Source organism: Aplidium turbinatum, chromosome 9, assembly GCF_918807975.1.
Source record: "Aplidium turbinatum chromosome 9, kaAplTurb1.1, whole genome shotgun sequence".
NCBI classification, from domain to species: Eukaryota; Metazoa; Chordata; class Ascidiacea; order Aplousobranchia; family Polyclinidae; genus Aplidium; species Aplidium turbinatum.
This window is the reverse complement of record NC_137480.1, coordinates 7,638,066-7,653,865: the sequence shown is the minus strand read 5'-3', so window position 1 is coordinate 7,653,865 and position 15,800 is coordinate 7,638,066. Positions and strand designations below refer to the sequence as shown.

The 15,800-nt window shown below is 38.5% G+C and overlaps 4 non-coding genes across 4 annotated transcripts; all 4 read right to left on the bottom strand.

Moving 5' to 3' along the window:
- Window positions 1–4,712: 4,712 nt before the first annotated feature.
- On the bottom strand, window positions 4,713–4,784 carry Trnaq-uug (transfer RNA glutamine (anticodon UUG)). The gene has a single exon. It is a non-coding gene; the product is annotated as a tRNA-Gln (tRNA).
- A 5,731-nt stretch (window positions 4,785–10,515) lies between these two features.
- Trnak-cuu (transfer RNA lysine (anticodon CUU)) lies at window positions 10,516–10,588 on the bottom strand. Its single transcript has one exon. It is a non-coding gene; the product is annotated as a tRNA-Lys (tRNA).
- A 1,295-nt stretch (window positions 10,589–11,883) lies between these two features.
- Trnaq-cug (transfer RNA glutamine (anticodon CUG)) lies at window positions 11,884–11,955 on the bottom strand. Its single transcript has one exon. It is a non-coding gene; the product is annotated as a tRNA-Gln (tRNA).
- Window positions 11,956–13,088: 1,133 nt separating this feature from the next.
- Window positions 13,089–13,161, bottom strand: Trnak-cuu (transfer RNA lysine (anticodon CUU)). Its single transcript has one exon. It is a non-coding gene; the product is annotated as a tRNA-Lys (tRNA).
- Window positions 13,162–15,800: the final 2,639 nt, after the last annotated feature.

Genomic DNA, 15,800 nt, shown 5'->3' with positions numbered 1-15,800 from the left:
AAAGCGCATTTTTTGTTATTTATTAGAATACAACAATTGTCTGTGTTTAGCAATTCTTTGCTTACACTACCAATACTACTTTGAGTAACTTAGTACAAATTGTCCACGAGCCAAGTTTAGTATGAAGTATTGTGTGCAATTCCACGCAAGTAATCACAAATTTCATCATCTTAAAGTCTTGACGCCAAGTTCGGACGACTCTAGTTAGTCTTTCTGCACTGTCCTTGTACTTCTTCTTTGGAGGGGGTCCTGCCTGGCCACTGACATATTGTTCAATGCGAACCTCATTTAGGTTTTGCTCTCGCTTGATTGCAGATATGAACTTCCAAATATCTGGATGATTTGCAGATACCTGGAACATGAACCCTCTGTGCCATCCTTCAATGCTATTATTAGTTTTGGGAAGGCCACTGAGGACGCCATCATAGCAGTTCCACATTTGAATTGCAAACATTGGAGGACGGCGCCCTTGACGACGATCTGGGCGCCCAACCCAAGTGTCTTCAAAGTAGTCAATTACTGGCTGAGCAACATCTGGTAATACATTCCCATCAATGAGAATGTCAAAGGCCCGGCTGACCATCAATAGGCACAAAGGCCAGACATGACAACATGCGCAGCCTCAGAGCAAACTCTGCACTTGTCTCGTACTGCTCCTTCAGGCCACTTGATTGCGTCTTTCTCCAAATGTACTGGCACAAATGGAAGAAACAGCCACGGTGAGTTGAAAGTGGGTACTCTCTGCTTACTGCATTAACCATGGCCATCTCAAAGTCAGTCATGATTGTCTCTGGAACAACAACAGCAGGTAACAATTCCTTGATCTTTTGCAGCAGATGAATGTATGTCCCTCTCCTTTTGTCTCTCAGCAGGGCATACACCAGAGGCACTGAAGTGTTTTCCTTCAGTCCGTGTATTGTGTAAAGCTGTTCAAACAGTGAAGGCACTGTCTTAAAGGTGCCGTCAGCATACCAGTGCTTTGAACGGGCAAGGAGCTGCAGATTTCTTTCAGTGGCAAAGAGGACCATACGGTTATCTCCAGGCCCAGAATCATAGGCCAAGAATGTTACATCAGCAAACGTTTGCTTGTACTCTACTGGAAGCATAATGTCACGGAGAGAATGTGGGATTTCCGGGCCTGAATTTTCCTTCAATCGCACTTGGGTGACTTCCCGTTTTTTTTTTAAAAGCTGTAGCCTAACTTTTATGAACATTTGTTTACGAACAATTAGTATTACGGTCAATTGCATGCCCAAAGAATTGCTTTACGAAGAATTGTGTTACGAAGAATTGATTTTACGAACAATTGCTTACGAACAATTGTTTTACGAAAAACTGTTTACGAAAAAAACGTCGGACACCGACTTGGACACATCTTGATCAGAATGTTGGTTACATGCATTCCACGGTGTCAAGTCATTGTGTGAGTCATCTTCAGAAAACTGAGCAGTATTCCACCATGGCAAGTAAGTAAAAATAATGAACTCCACAAACCGATGAATCTTTTCAACTTGACGACTTGCAAATATTGCCCCTTTTCGCAACTCATTTTTAAATAATACAAAATTTTACACATCTAACGTGCCTTATGGAGGGCATCAGGACTTTGGATGGTGAATTGCGTATTTCCACCATCCAGATACAAAAGCGCTGGTTCCAATACTTCTTTGTAATCACCTCTTAGTGGAGATTTGCTTTGAAGTAACTTGTTGCATAATTGAATGATCTGAGGAGATCGTTCGTCTCGTGGAACATAATTAAAGTTAGTTGAGTCACCGGCTGTTAATGATCGAAAGTTTTCTCTAAATCTTGCAAATACCGAAATTTCAGGACCCTTTGATATTTCAATTTTTAAATCAATCCATATGTGGCTTAATACAACTTCCCCAATGTGGTGACGACATGCACACCAAAGAAGTTGCCGGTTGAGCTTTTCTTGAACGGAAATGCAGCCAGCCGTTAAATGTCCAGTATTAGCAGAAGTTGTGTCGAAAACCATGCACTTAATACAATCTGTGCATTTCCATTGGTCCATTAGATTACATGTTGCATCCGCAATCAACCTCCCAGCTCGGTCAGTAAGTTACTGTGCCTCGGTAAACTGGGATCCCAGAAGCTTTATGCCACCCAGAAGTTTTATGCCACCTGTTCTGGAAGAAAACAACACATATATGAATACAGGTGTTACAGATAGCTTTATCACTGGAAAAATTAAATGCACAAGCTGCTTGCCAGACACTAGAACTGGAAGTCTATCATCAACATCATATTTGGATACCAAAGAGGTCATTAGCTTTCCATCACAATGTAAGTTTCCTGTGGTTGGAGGAACCCATGATTTTTTAATGTTCTCAACTATGCTATCAATGCATTCAACACGATATCTGTAGAAACAAAATAAGTTAATGTGATCATACTGATGAGAATTAATAATTCAGAATATTCTAAACTATATTGCCTTCTTAGTTGTCTACTATACATAATATAATACAGCAGTACAAGTTAGAGTAATTTCACCTGAATGATTGCGTTGCATCAAGATTAAATTTGGTAACATCTCCGTCACAGCCACTAATAAGTGATTTCATAACTGACGATAGTTTTGCAGGGGCAAGTTCATTCTTTACTGCAGAAGAAACTAACTTCCGACATTTCAGCACATCATGAGGAATAAAAAGCCATTCACCTGGAACACAGTGTGAATTTTTACAGAAATTATATCTAATATGATTTAGGCATATTGCTAAATTACATTCACTTTCTATTTACAGCAGTATATGAGCATATTCATTAAACTTACTAATCTGTTTTCTTCAAACGACGATCTTTTCTTTGTGAAGGCCCAGGTGAAAATTCTTCCTCTTCACCGGGTTCAATAAAATGTTCTTGTTGTAAACTTGTATCATTTTCCAGCGTACTCCTGGCTGCTTCAATGTTCACTAGTTTTTGTGCCGCATTGCGTCTTTCTGCTGCACTTTTCTCTCTTTGGTTAAGATTTTGTCAACACCAGCCATGACTGCCAATCTGTCTGTCTGCATTGATATAAGAAATTGTCTGTCCTCATCATGTCGGAGTGTTTCCAGAGCATTTTGGGCCAGAATGGCATCGTTTTTTTCCAATGATTCTTTGTAATTGTCAATCCTATCTTTAGGTTTTCCTGAATCGCGTCTTTTTGCTGGTATTTTTAACAAACTTTGCATATCCTCATAAAGTTTCACTATACTGTATACTGTGCCATTTTATTATTGGCTATAATCGGTATTCTTGCACGATTGTATATGGGGACGATATAGTAATATAGTGTATAACGTATAGGCTCCAATTTGGGTATTTTAATTGGGATGAGGTGGTCCTAAACATTAACTATTTTGGCTGAAACTTCATATTTTTGTTATTTGAGTGGAACCTCACCACCAAAAAAAGTAATCAGAAAAATATTGATATGGGGGCACCAGCCGCACCCTACCCTTCATACACCACACACAGAGATTCTTATCATGAACCACTCCAGTAGCCTACTAGAACGAAGCTTTTTAGGCACATTTCCTGGCAAGTGTTGACTTAAAGTTGATGCTTGAGCTTCTTCTTCCTGTTCAGATTTCCGTTTACGATTCTGTGCTTGCTGAATGTAGCGATTACTGCTGACCTGGATGTAACATTTACTATGCATGTACAGGCCTTTAGGCCCCTTGTCCCATTCCACTGCTGCATAGGCATGCTGAAATTTATCAAGTTCCTTACACCTAAAAGTCTTGCACTTCAGATTCTCCCACTTTCTATCAGATGCATTGTCCATACGATCATCAGCTATACACGGTTGTTGACATAATATGCATTTTAATTCAAGCACTGGGTTAGGCACATCACTATCTCTACTATCCATGCTTAATGAATCTTAAGCAATAGACCTGCAAAAAGTAAACAGAAATCTTGATCAGCATTCTTGGTTACCATTTTAGTTTCAGGGGATCCGTGACCGTGTTTACGATACCAAAGTTTTTCAGTGAATTTAAAAGCATCATATTTGTCCGGCAGTGATAGTGAATCTTAATACAGTAAGGGACCGCATATGTCTGCCATCTTGGATTTTGAGGTCAAAGGGACTTTGAATCATGAATTATGCCATCCCATAGTGTTTTTAACACCAAAATTAGTGGGAATTGACATCTAAATTGTCATTTTTGGCCATCCACATCAAGAAATAGAACTTTATCAATTTTCCAAGATGACGGTGGCGGCCATTTTGAAAAACGTCAAAAATAACAACTTTCCCGCCATTTTTGCGAGGTATATGGGAGCTTATTTTTTTTAGTATCAGTTGCCCTTGTTAAATCCACTGAGAAACTTTGGTATCCTCAACACGGTCACGGATCCTCTGAAAATGACTCTACTAGTATGTTAGCTTCAGATGGATTCGTGGCCTAGGTTTTATCTTAAAACGTCTTTACATTTAATCAAATCATCGTTTTACTGCATCAATAAATCTTTTATTTTATGTAACCTATCAGACGCCTGAGATATTTTAGCTTATAGGTAGGTCTATTGAGATGGCGAAATCGTTCTCCTCATTCGATTTTCATCCTTCTTCAAATCTTGTGTCTTCCAACATTGTCTTCTTTATTTTCTTAAATTTGTGGTAGGCCATATACTTTTTGGCAATGAAACAAGATTTTAAAAAAATTTTTGAATTTAACAAATGTGTTTTAAACAATAGGTCTCACCGAGATTTGAACTCGGATCGCAGGATTCAAAGTCCTGAGTGCTAACCGTTACACCATGAGACCGACTTGTGTACACGGGGAACACTAACAAATCACTTTCGGTCGCTTGGTTTTTCACTTCATTTTCAATAAAGTTGAAAGACAATAGATTTTGAGTAATCCAGCCGACATGAGTTCACAGTAGGCCGGAGATTACAACCAGGCTTCATTATTTTTTGTTGCTGGCACCAAAACCGTCCAATGGGTAGAGGCTATCCTGTGACAGACACTTCCGCTTGGTAGTCGGACTTCACACTAAACAGGGAGTCGCGTTATTTTCTTCTTGTGAGTGTGGTATCACGGTTACTTGGTAAACGACCGAGAGAACCAAACATTGGCTGCTGTTTAGTAGCCTCTGAGTGAAGTTCGAGATAAGTCAACATTCTGTAGGTGCAAAAAACAAGTCCTAGCCATCACAAGCTCAAACAAAAAGGAAAACGTTATTGCAAATGTATGAAAACACAAAAGGCGAAAAATAAAAGCTTTGTTTAGGTAATGACCCACCAATTCGACATCTACTGTAAATCTAAATCTTTTGATGCAAGACAATGTTTCGACTCGCCTTTCGTTACTTCTCTCCTTTTCGTTACTTTCGTTACTTTCGTTACTTATCAACTTCATCACTGCGCAGAAATAAGCACATAAAGTAGTTGCAATGTGTTTGACCTCGGCAGCCGTGGCCGAGTGGTTAGCGCGTTGGGCTCGCAGTCGAGAGCCTGCATGTTCGACTCCAGCCACGCGCACTTGCTGTTGTTTCTCTGGGCAAGAAACTTTACGATAATTGCCTCTACCCAGTGATCGATTTCGAGTAATGGGTCATAAGTAATTTAATGTTCCAAATTTAAGTCACAAGTAACGTAGACAACCGGAAACAGACATTGCCGTCGGCTGCAGCGTGGGTCAGGTGTATGTCGGAAGGCGTACACCGATGCATAGCGCTCAAGTCCGCTTTCCCGCAATGCAGGATAAAGATAAACAAACAAACAAACAAGCTCTTATTAAATCGTTTTCGATGTTTCATGTTACTTTCAGTTACATTTTTGTCGTATCCAGGTTTTCGCCCGGTGGTTGAAGCTTTAGATTAAGTGGGCGGGAAGGCAAGGAAGCCAATCATCCTGTCCACCTTCAGGCATGCCTTTAAGTGTCCTGCTAAATACACAGCCGCATGCTTTTACGCAGTGTCGAACCGGCACCCTTTCGAGCGTTGTGCCAGTGCTCTCACCACTCGGATTATTTGTAATTTTTTATCATCAAAGGATTATGCAAACTATCGACACACCACTTGTTGCCTTGACAGCTAAACGTTAATAAAAATTAATGTTTTTATCATGCAATTTTAACTTTATTTAGGCCTACAATCTTTAAATTTGTTTGAAATGTAAAATGCTACAAAATTGCTGCTTTCAGTAAATTACTGCTCTGTGGGAATGAAGAATGAAAGAGTTCGTGATTCCCAAATATCTGCTTCTTTCATTTGGAGTAGCAAGTATGAAGCTCGCATGGACGATTGGATAACGAGCCATCTAGAAATGATAGAGGGAGCTGGTTGGCCCATAGCACGAGACGTAAGACAACAAAAAGTTCAAGCTGACAAAGTTACGTCGCTTAAACTGCTTTCTAAAAACAGTTCTGGGAAATTTGTATTTTCTACCACACCTAGGGCCGTTGAAAAAAATATTGTGGCCCGGTATCAAATAAATCTTCGATCTAGAACTCAAGACACAGTTGAGAAAAACGCACTGTATCCAAAGAATACGCGATGGTTTCTTTAAGTTTCCTCCTCTTGGAAAAGTTACGAGCATCAACAAACATATGTACTGAATACTGAAAAGTTTGGGTGTTCATCAGGACACTTATCGTTTCTAGCACTAGTTGCTACGTTCATCTGATGAAATTGAAAGTAAAATTAACAACAAACAAGATGGTTTATTGCTTCACTGACGTTTCGCGCACCGTGACAATGCGCATTCTCAGAGCGAATAACATACAAAATAAACATATGTAGGCTACTGTAGCATACTTGGCCTGCCTACGTAATGATGAAACATCTCTTCATTTTGTAAAGCAGTATTCTACAAAAAGGAACCTTAGATATTATGCCGATATCTTTAGCTATATTGGTGTTGCAAATGAATTCAACCAAAATAAAATCCGACAAATTGAAAAATCCTGCCAGTTTTTCTCTTTTTGATGCGACTGCAGCGAATAATCAAACCCAATAAATAACATCTTGGGCAATACCTTATAGTTAGGCCAACCATGGCCACCTGGAGATGCGGCCTGATTTGTCACATTTTGCAGATTTTGACTACAGCTACTGCTGGAGATTGACTGATATTTTTTTAGGTGTTTTTACTTTTTGCGGTTTCCTAATGACATAAAACTTTTTTGTTGCCTTGGGGAAGCAGTAGCAAATGAGAAAAAGTAAGTTGAAAAACGCTAAATCAGACTGTTATTGAAAAATTAACAGTCTGACTAAACTCTTCCAAATCAAATTTACTTTGTTTTTCCACATGTGAGGATGTTAAAACCTATTGTGTCATCTGAGGAAAAAAGTTAAGAAAACGTAAAAATCTAATTTTTAGAAAAATTTATTTAACTGTTTGCCCAAAGTTAGAAAAACCGCCCAATGGGCATATCTTGCTACGACAAGCGCTTCCGCATGGTAGTCGGGCTTCACACTAAACAGAGAGTGGCTTTTTTTCTTCTTGTGAGTGTGGTATCACGGTGACTTGATAGATGAAAGAACCAAACATTGGCTACTCTTTAGTAGCCTCTCAGTAAAGTTTGAGATAAGCCAACATTCTGTAGGTGTAAGAACTTAGTCCTCGCGACCAGGAGCTCAAACCAAAAAAAATTGAAATTTTAAAGAACATAATATAGGATGTGAAAAATAAAAGCTTTGATTAGGTAACGATCAACAAATTTGACATTTAAATCCAAATGCTTTTGATGCAAGACAATGTTTCGACTTGCCTTTCGTTACTACCCAAAAAATCAGTTGTTTTATAAAATGTCAACAAAGAAACAATAAGGTCTCACCGATATTTGAACTTGGATCGCAGGATTCAAAGTCCTGAGTGCTAATCGTTACACAATGAGACCGACGTGTCTAAATATTGGGACACATCAAAAAATTGCTTTCGATCGCTTGGTTTATCACTTCATTTGCAATAAAGTTGAAATACAATAGATATTGAGTAATCCAGCAGACATGAGTTTAAAGTAGGTCGGAGACTGCAACCATAGGCTTTATTTTTGTATTTCTGGCGCCGAAACCGTCCAATGGGCATATCTTGCTACGACAAGCGCTTCCACTTGGTAGTCGAGCTTCACACTAAACAGAGAGTCGCGTTTTTTTTCTTCTTCTTGTGAGTGTGGTATCACGATGACTTTGTAGATGAGAGAACCAAACATTGGCTGCTCTTTAGTAGCCTCTCAGTGAAGTTTGAGATAAGTCAACATTCTGTAGGTGTAAGAAATTAGTCCTCGCCACCAGGAGCTCAAACCAAAAAAAAGAAAACGTTATTGAAATTTTAAAGAACATAATATAGAATGTGAAAAATAAAAGCTTTGTTTAGGTAACGATCAACCAATTTGACATTTAAATCCAAATGCTTTTGATGCAAGACAATGTTTCGACTTGCCTTTCGTTACTACCCAAAAAATCAGTTGTTTTATAAAATGTCAACAAAGAAACAAGGTCTCACCGAGATTTGAACTTGGATCGCAGGATTCAGAGTCCTCAGTGCTAACCGTTACACCAGTAGTTCTCAAACTGTGCGTCGCGACGCCCTGGTGCGTCGTTTCACTTTTCCAAGGGCGTCGCAGAATAGTTCCGTTTCTAGGCTGAACTCAGTTTAAGATTATAAAAATGAGGTTAACCCTTTGATGATTGCTGGGACACATGTGTCCATGCACTTAGCTATTACACCGCAATTAACTAAAAAAATTGCCACTGCTGATACCCTAACGCAGTATTGGATGTCTATCCTTCAAAAAAAATTGCTGACTCTGAATCATTTTTCTTGGTGTTATTTCAGTTTGAAAACAGTGAAGAGTTGAGGTTACAAGTGCGTTTTTTTTCCTTCAAATTTGCGAAGCATATTTATTACATTTGTCCAAGCTCGAGCGTAGGCCACGGCTCGAGTCGAAATTTGCAAAATACTTCCCGGAAAATTTTTTAAACTACGAATGGATTCGTGATCCTTTCGTGGTAGAAAATCCGGCAAATTTTTGGATTCAATGAATGACGATTATCCAGATTTGGTGAAAGAAAGCGCTGCAAATTATTATCCCATTCTCCACCTCGTATTTATGTGAAGCAGGATTTTCTGCCTTGGCGGTCATAAAACGAAATATCGATCACGAATAAACAGTGAAAGAAAAATGCGTGTGGCAATTCCAAAAATTCTCCCTAGATTCAATGAACTTTGTGAAAACAAACAAGCCCACACGTCACATTATATAATATGCATTGTTTTTTGTTGTTGTATCAATAAGCAAAACTTTAATAATAAGTTTCTTCATTTACTTTTATTTGCTGGTGCGTCGCAAGTCAAGAAAACTTTTCTAGAGGCGTCGCAACAAAAAAAAGTTTGAGAACCACTGCGTTACACCATGAGACCGTCGGGATATACCAGCAAGCTTGGATTTTAGTCGGAAACAAACGTGCAATGAAAATTGAGTGGGCCATAGGGTAGCCACTTAAACATGACAATTCCATGTAAGACACCACTAATCAATCAGAATATATTATGTTTAAGTGACTATTGTCCAATTGTGACCTTTCTAGCATTCAGCAAGAGAGTTGATCCTACTTTGAACTTGGTTTGTATTTACAGAAGAAAAAAGTTATGACAGGGGTGGGAATCAAATCCACGTCATCGAATTGCATTCCCTAACATTAACCGACTAGACCACGCTGGCTACTGCGGAAAGTTCACTGGTTTTACTTTGTATCAGAAATGTTTGTGTATTTTCTCTCTTCCATAACTTCTGATTTATACGATTGATACGTTATTCGAATTGATACGCTATTCCTGTAACTTTTGAATGGTGTAATGATTGATTTGTCTTACCTAACATGTTTATGTTTAAGTGCTTACCGGGCCATAGGGATTGTAAGTCATTTCTCTGGGCTAACATTTCAGTGCTTCCAAAAAAACGTTTGTTTCGAACAGCTCTCGTTTCACTTCCACAGACGGAAAAAGATGATAAAAAAATTGGTTACGTTTGTGTTGACAAGGCTACGACACGCCGCTTATCCACAGGCTCTGTCCCAGCTAATGAGCAACGTTCATGATCTTAGCATCGTTGGAGGAATGTCAACATGAGAAGTTTCGGTTCATATCGACGGTCTGGCCAAGTTCCTGATCGAGCAGCAGGTCTTGGCGCTGCAGAGCTGCAGGCTTCAAGCCGTCCCACCAACTCAAGCATCCAAGTAGGCTAACTGGATTACAAAAGCATGCCACAACGTCCATCGATAAACAAGAAGCAAAAATGCATTGTTCTAGTTTTATCTAAACGCCCCGCCCACTTTGTGACGACATTTTATCCAATTTTACTATTTCAAGAAACTTTACATAACTATACAACAAAGCCTGAAATTTATTTCAATGTAAACCTTTAGATTTTGAAAAATCTCCAAAAATTGTATAAAAGCTGATATAAACAAGCAAGCTTGACTTTTAGTTGGTGACAATGGTGCAATGTACGAGAATGAGCTGGTGCTTCACTTGACGATAAAAGTATTCGCCCAACGTGGGGCTCGAACCCACGACCGTTGGATTAAGAGTCCAACGCTCTACCGACTGAGCTAGCCGGGTACAATTAAACACTCTATATAATCGTTAATCATACATGTTCATTATCATCATCATCTTCATGAAGACAATCATCATGTGCTATCTCAACATCTACGTTTGTAATGTTTTATTGCTTCCACAAATCTCGACCTTCCGCTTTCTTCTTGGTTCTTCCAATATAATCGACCAGTTAAGCAATTGCTTAATTGAATATCATTATTATTATCACTATACGTAGTCATGATCTTTTCACATTACAAACTTTTTTACGTTATTGCCTTGATTTTGAACATAATAAGCATTCACTGCCACATGTTGATCTGCTTTTCATAAGATGACAGTATGTTTAGCTTCAAATGGATTCGTAGCCTAGGATTTTCCTTAAAACGTCTTTACATTTGAACAAATCTTTGTTTTACTGCATCAATGAATCTTCTATTTGATGTAACCTATCAGACACCTGACATATTTTAGATTAGATAGGTCTATTGACATGGCGAAATCGTTCTTCTTATTTAAATGACATCCTTCTTCAAATCTTGTGTCTTTCAACATTGTCTTTCCCATTTTCTTCATTTTGTGGTATGCCTCATACTTTTTGGTAATGAAACAATATTTCAAAAAAATGTTTGAATTTTACAAATGTGTTTTAAGCAATAGGTCTCACCGAGATTTGAACTCGGATCGTAGGATTCAAACTCCTGAGTGCTAACCGTTACACCATGAGATCGACGTGTCTATATATTGGGACACATCAAAAAATTGCTTTCGATCGCTTGGTTTATCCCTTCATTTGTAATAAAGTTGAAATACAATAGATTTCGAGTAATCCAGCAGACATGAATTTAAAGTAGGTCGGAGACTGCAACCATAGGCTTTATTTTTATATTTCTGGCACCGAAACCGCCCAATCGGCATATCCTGCTACGACAAGCGCTTCCGCATGGTGGTCGCGCTTCACACTAAACAGAGAGTGGCTTTTTTTTCTTCTTGTGAGTGTGGTATCACGGTGACTTGATAGGTGAAAGAACCAAACATTGGCTGCTTTTTAGTAGCCTCTCAGTAATGTTTGAGATAAGCCAACATTCTGTAGGTGTAAGAAATTAGTCCTCGCGACCAGAAGCTCAAACCCAAAAAAATTGAAATTTTAAAGAACATAATATAGAATGTGAAAAATAAAAGCTTTGATTAGGTAACGATCAACCAATTTGACATTTAAATCCAAATGCTTTTGATGCAAGACAATGTTTCGACTTGCCTTTCGTTATTATAAAAAAAAATTAGTCGTTTTATAAAATGTCAACAAAGAAACAATAAGGTCTCACCGAGATTTGAACTCGGATCGCAGGATTCAGAGTCCTGAGTGCTAACCGTTACACCATGAGACCGTCGGCGTATACCAGCAAGCTTGGATTTTAGTCGGAAACAAACGTGCAATGGAAATTGAGTGGGCTATAGGGTAGCCACTTAAACATGACAATTCCATGTAAGACACCACTAATCAATCAGAATATATTATGTTTAAGTGACTATTGTCCAATTGTGACCCTTCTAGCATTCAGCAAGAGAGTTGATCTTACTTTGAACTTGGTTTGTATTTACAGAAGAAAAAAGTTATGACAGGGGTGGGAATCAAATCCACGTCATCGAAATTTAGGCCTATTCCCTAACATTAACCGACTAGACCAGGCTGGCTACTGCGGAAAATTCACTGGTTTACTTTGTATCAGAAATTTTTGTGTATTTTTTCTCTTCCATAACTTCTGATTTATACGATTGATAGGTTATTCGAATTGATACGCTATTCCTGTAACTTTTGAATGGTGCAATGGTTGATTTGTCTTACCAAACATGTTTATGTTTGAGTGCTTACCGGGCCATAGGGATTGTAAGTCATTTCTCTGGGCTAACATTTCAGTGCTTTTAAAAAAACGTTTGTTTCGAACAGCTCTCGTTTCACTTCCACAGACGAAAAAAGATGATAAAAAAATTGGTTACGTTTGTGTTGACAAGGCTACGACACGCCGCTTATCCACAGGCTCTGTCCCAGCTAATGAGCAACGTTGAAGATCTTAGCATCGTTGGAGGAATTTCAACATGAGAAGTTTCGTTTCATATCGACGGTCTGGCCAAGTTCCTGATCGAGCAGCAGGTCTTGGCGCCGCAGAACTGCAGGCTTCAAGCCGTCCCACCAACTCAAGCATCCAAGTAGGCTAGCTGGATTACAAAAGCATGCCACAAAGTCCATCGATAGACAAGAAGCAAAAATGAATTGTTCTAGTTTTATCTAAACGCTCCGCCCACTTTATGACGCCAATTTATCCAATTTTACTATTTCAAAAAATTTTACATAACTATACAACAAAGCCTGAAATTCATTTCAATGTAAACCTTTAGATTTTGAAAAATCTCTAAAAATTGAACAAAAGCTGATATAAACAAGCAAGCTTGACTTTTAATTGGTAACAATGATGCAATGATACGAGAATGAGCTGGTGCTTCATTTGACGATAAAAATATTCGCCCAACGTGGGGCTCGAACCCACGACCGTTGGATTAAGAGTCCAACGCTCTACCGACTGAGCTAGCCGGGCACAATTAAACACTCAATATAATCGTTATTCATACTTGTTCATTGTCATCATCATCTTCATGAAGACAATTATCGTGTGCTATCTCAACATCTACGTTTGTAATGTTTAATTGCTTCCACAAATCTCGATCTTCCGCTTTCTTCTTGGTTCTTCCAATATAATCGACCAGTTAAGCAATTGCTTATTTGAATATCATTATTATGATCTTAATACGAAGTCATGATCGTTAAACATTACAAACTTCTTTACGTTATTGCTTTGAACATGATGAACATTCACTGCCACATGTTGATCTGCTTTTCATAAGATGACAATATATGTTTAGCTTCAAATGGATTCGTAGCCTAGGATTGTGGATTACGGTCCTAAACAAGATTCACTGATGAATTTGATGAAATTAAAGGAAGATGTAATCTAAGTAGGCCTAAGAGAAAGCTGAAAAGAGTCGGCTAGGCTACTACTCGCAAGCTAAAGTTCCACTGGCAAATATAAATTTAAAAGAAAATGATTTTCTTTTCCTGAGGACAGAACGCTTTTATCACTCCACTTAACTAGCTGAATCATTCGAAGGAAATGTATTCTACCTACCGTACATTGCAAAGGGGATTCGATAGTTGTTGGAATTGACAAATGTATCAACAAACTCAAACATACCGTCGATGAGTTTGAAGTTCCATGAAAATTTCATCGTATGTCTGTTGTGCAGTTGCGCGCATGTGGGATAAATTTAAACCATTTGTAGGCTACACAACAATGACATTTTTCAAGACATTTTGGATGAGGTGGTACTTTTGACAGAAAGCCACACAGCAAACTTCAGCTGCAAACCAGAACGAACCACCCCATAATCAATACAAGGAATCATTGATTGCACTTTCGAAAGGTTTTCCAAATAGTTTTGTTATGATTTTTTTTGTGTTCCGGTAGCTACCTCCAGCGGTTGCGCTTTGAGAACGTGGTTTTAGCAATTACTGAAATTTGTAAAGAATTGTTTGCGCTATGACTCAAAACCGATGACTCAAAACAGTGGCTCCGAGAGGGGGGGAAGTCGGGCCAGTTTCCCCCCTAGCAAAACATTGTAAAGGAAAAACGAGTAGTTTTTGGTTTTTGCACTTTTGAGGGGGCCCATTTTTAGTACTAAAGTAAAAATGTACCAACTAAATAATCAACAAATTCTTAAATGAAGTGCGTAGTTCCAAGTATTTCTCAATCATTGTAAATGTCACTCTCGATGCTTCTCATCAAGAACAAATCATTTTCGTGTTAAGGTAGGCGATGTTGAACAGCTTCAAGACGTAAAATTTGAAGCTGAAATGATTTCTGTATCACTGAACGGTTTCGATTGTATTGATAGTTTCAACTTGAAAACTGGCGCTGTGTCAGCTAAGCGGGAACTATTTTTGCTTGACAACTGAACCTTAACTTCAAAATCTGCGTTGGCCAGGCATAGGATGTTGTATCCAACATAAGTTATCTGTGAAAGTTAAAGGTATCAGTCCAAGCACGATTAAAGAAAGTAAATCCTGTATATTTTTTGTTTATGGATCATCATCATCATCATCATCATCAGTCATTATCTCCGCCTGCATCACATTGCGCATCAACATGGGTTATTTGCTTCCAAGAGTGACGATTTTGAGCCAGCTCGTCCAGTGTCGCCAAGTTGAGTCCGGTCCATGATTGGATGTTGTCTTGCCATCGTTTTGGTTGTCTGCCACGTTTTCTTTTTCCTTCTACTTTTCCTTCTGTGCAAACTTTGCTGATTCCGAATTGTGATCTTTTAATGTGGCCGAACAGTTTTAAAACTTTTGATTTTATTAACTTATTGCTGGAATTGGATGTAATTTTGTCATAGTTAAAAGATCTTCTGTTTTCATGTGGTCAAGTAGCCTTTTGTTGGTCATGCTTCTCATGATGTGATTTGGAAGGTAGTGAGTTTTTTCTTTATGGATGTTGTTGCTTAAATCTAGTTGGAATTCATAATGTTGCCTACAGACAGCGTTGTTCAAATATCTTATCCTTTTTGGAGTAATTGATTAATTATCTGTAAGCTTGTTGTGGCATCTTTAAAGGTATAGACCAGTCACAGAAAAATTTCCGAAAAATCTAAAAAAAGCTGTCCTATCATCTTGCAAAGAAAATTGACTTCGAGAATGTAATCAAGGCGGGGTGCAGTCAAACCCAATGCTTTACATTACCCTTTTGCAACTGAAGCTCTAAAGACGTTTCTAAATGCATCAAGTTAGAACCAACAAGAGCTTGATCGGAAGCTGAGTCAACACTAAAGTAGCCTACAACTAGCAGTTTTAAATTTGTGACTGCTTTGCATTATGTGGATTACGGTCCTAAACAAGATTCCCTGATGAATTTAATGAAATTAAAGGAAGATGTAATCTAAGTAAGAGAAAGCTGAGAACAGCAGGCTACTACTCGCAAGCTAAAGTTGCAGTGGCAATTATAAATTTAAAAGAAAATGACTTTGTTTTCCTGAGGACAGAACGCTTTTATAACTCCACTTAACTAGCTGAATCATTCGAAGGAAATGTATTCTACCTACCGTACATTGCAAAGGATTCGATCGTTGTTGGAATTGACAAATCTATCAACAAACTTAAACATATCGTCGATGAGTTTGAAGT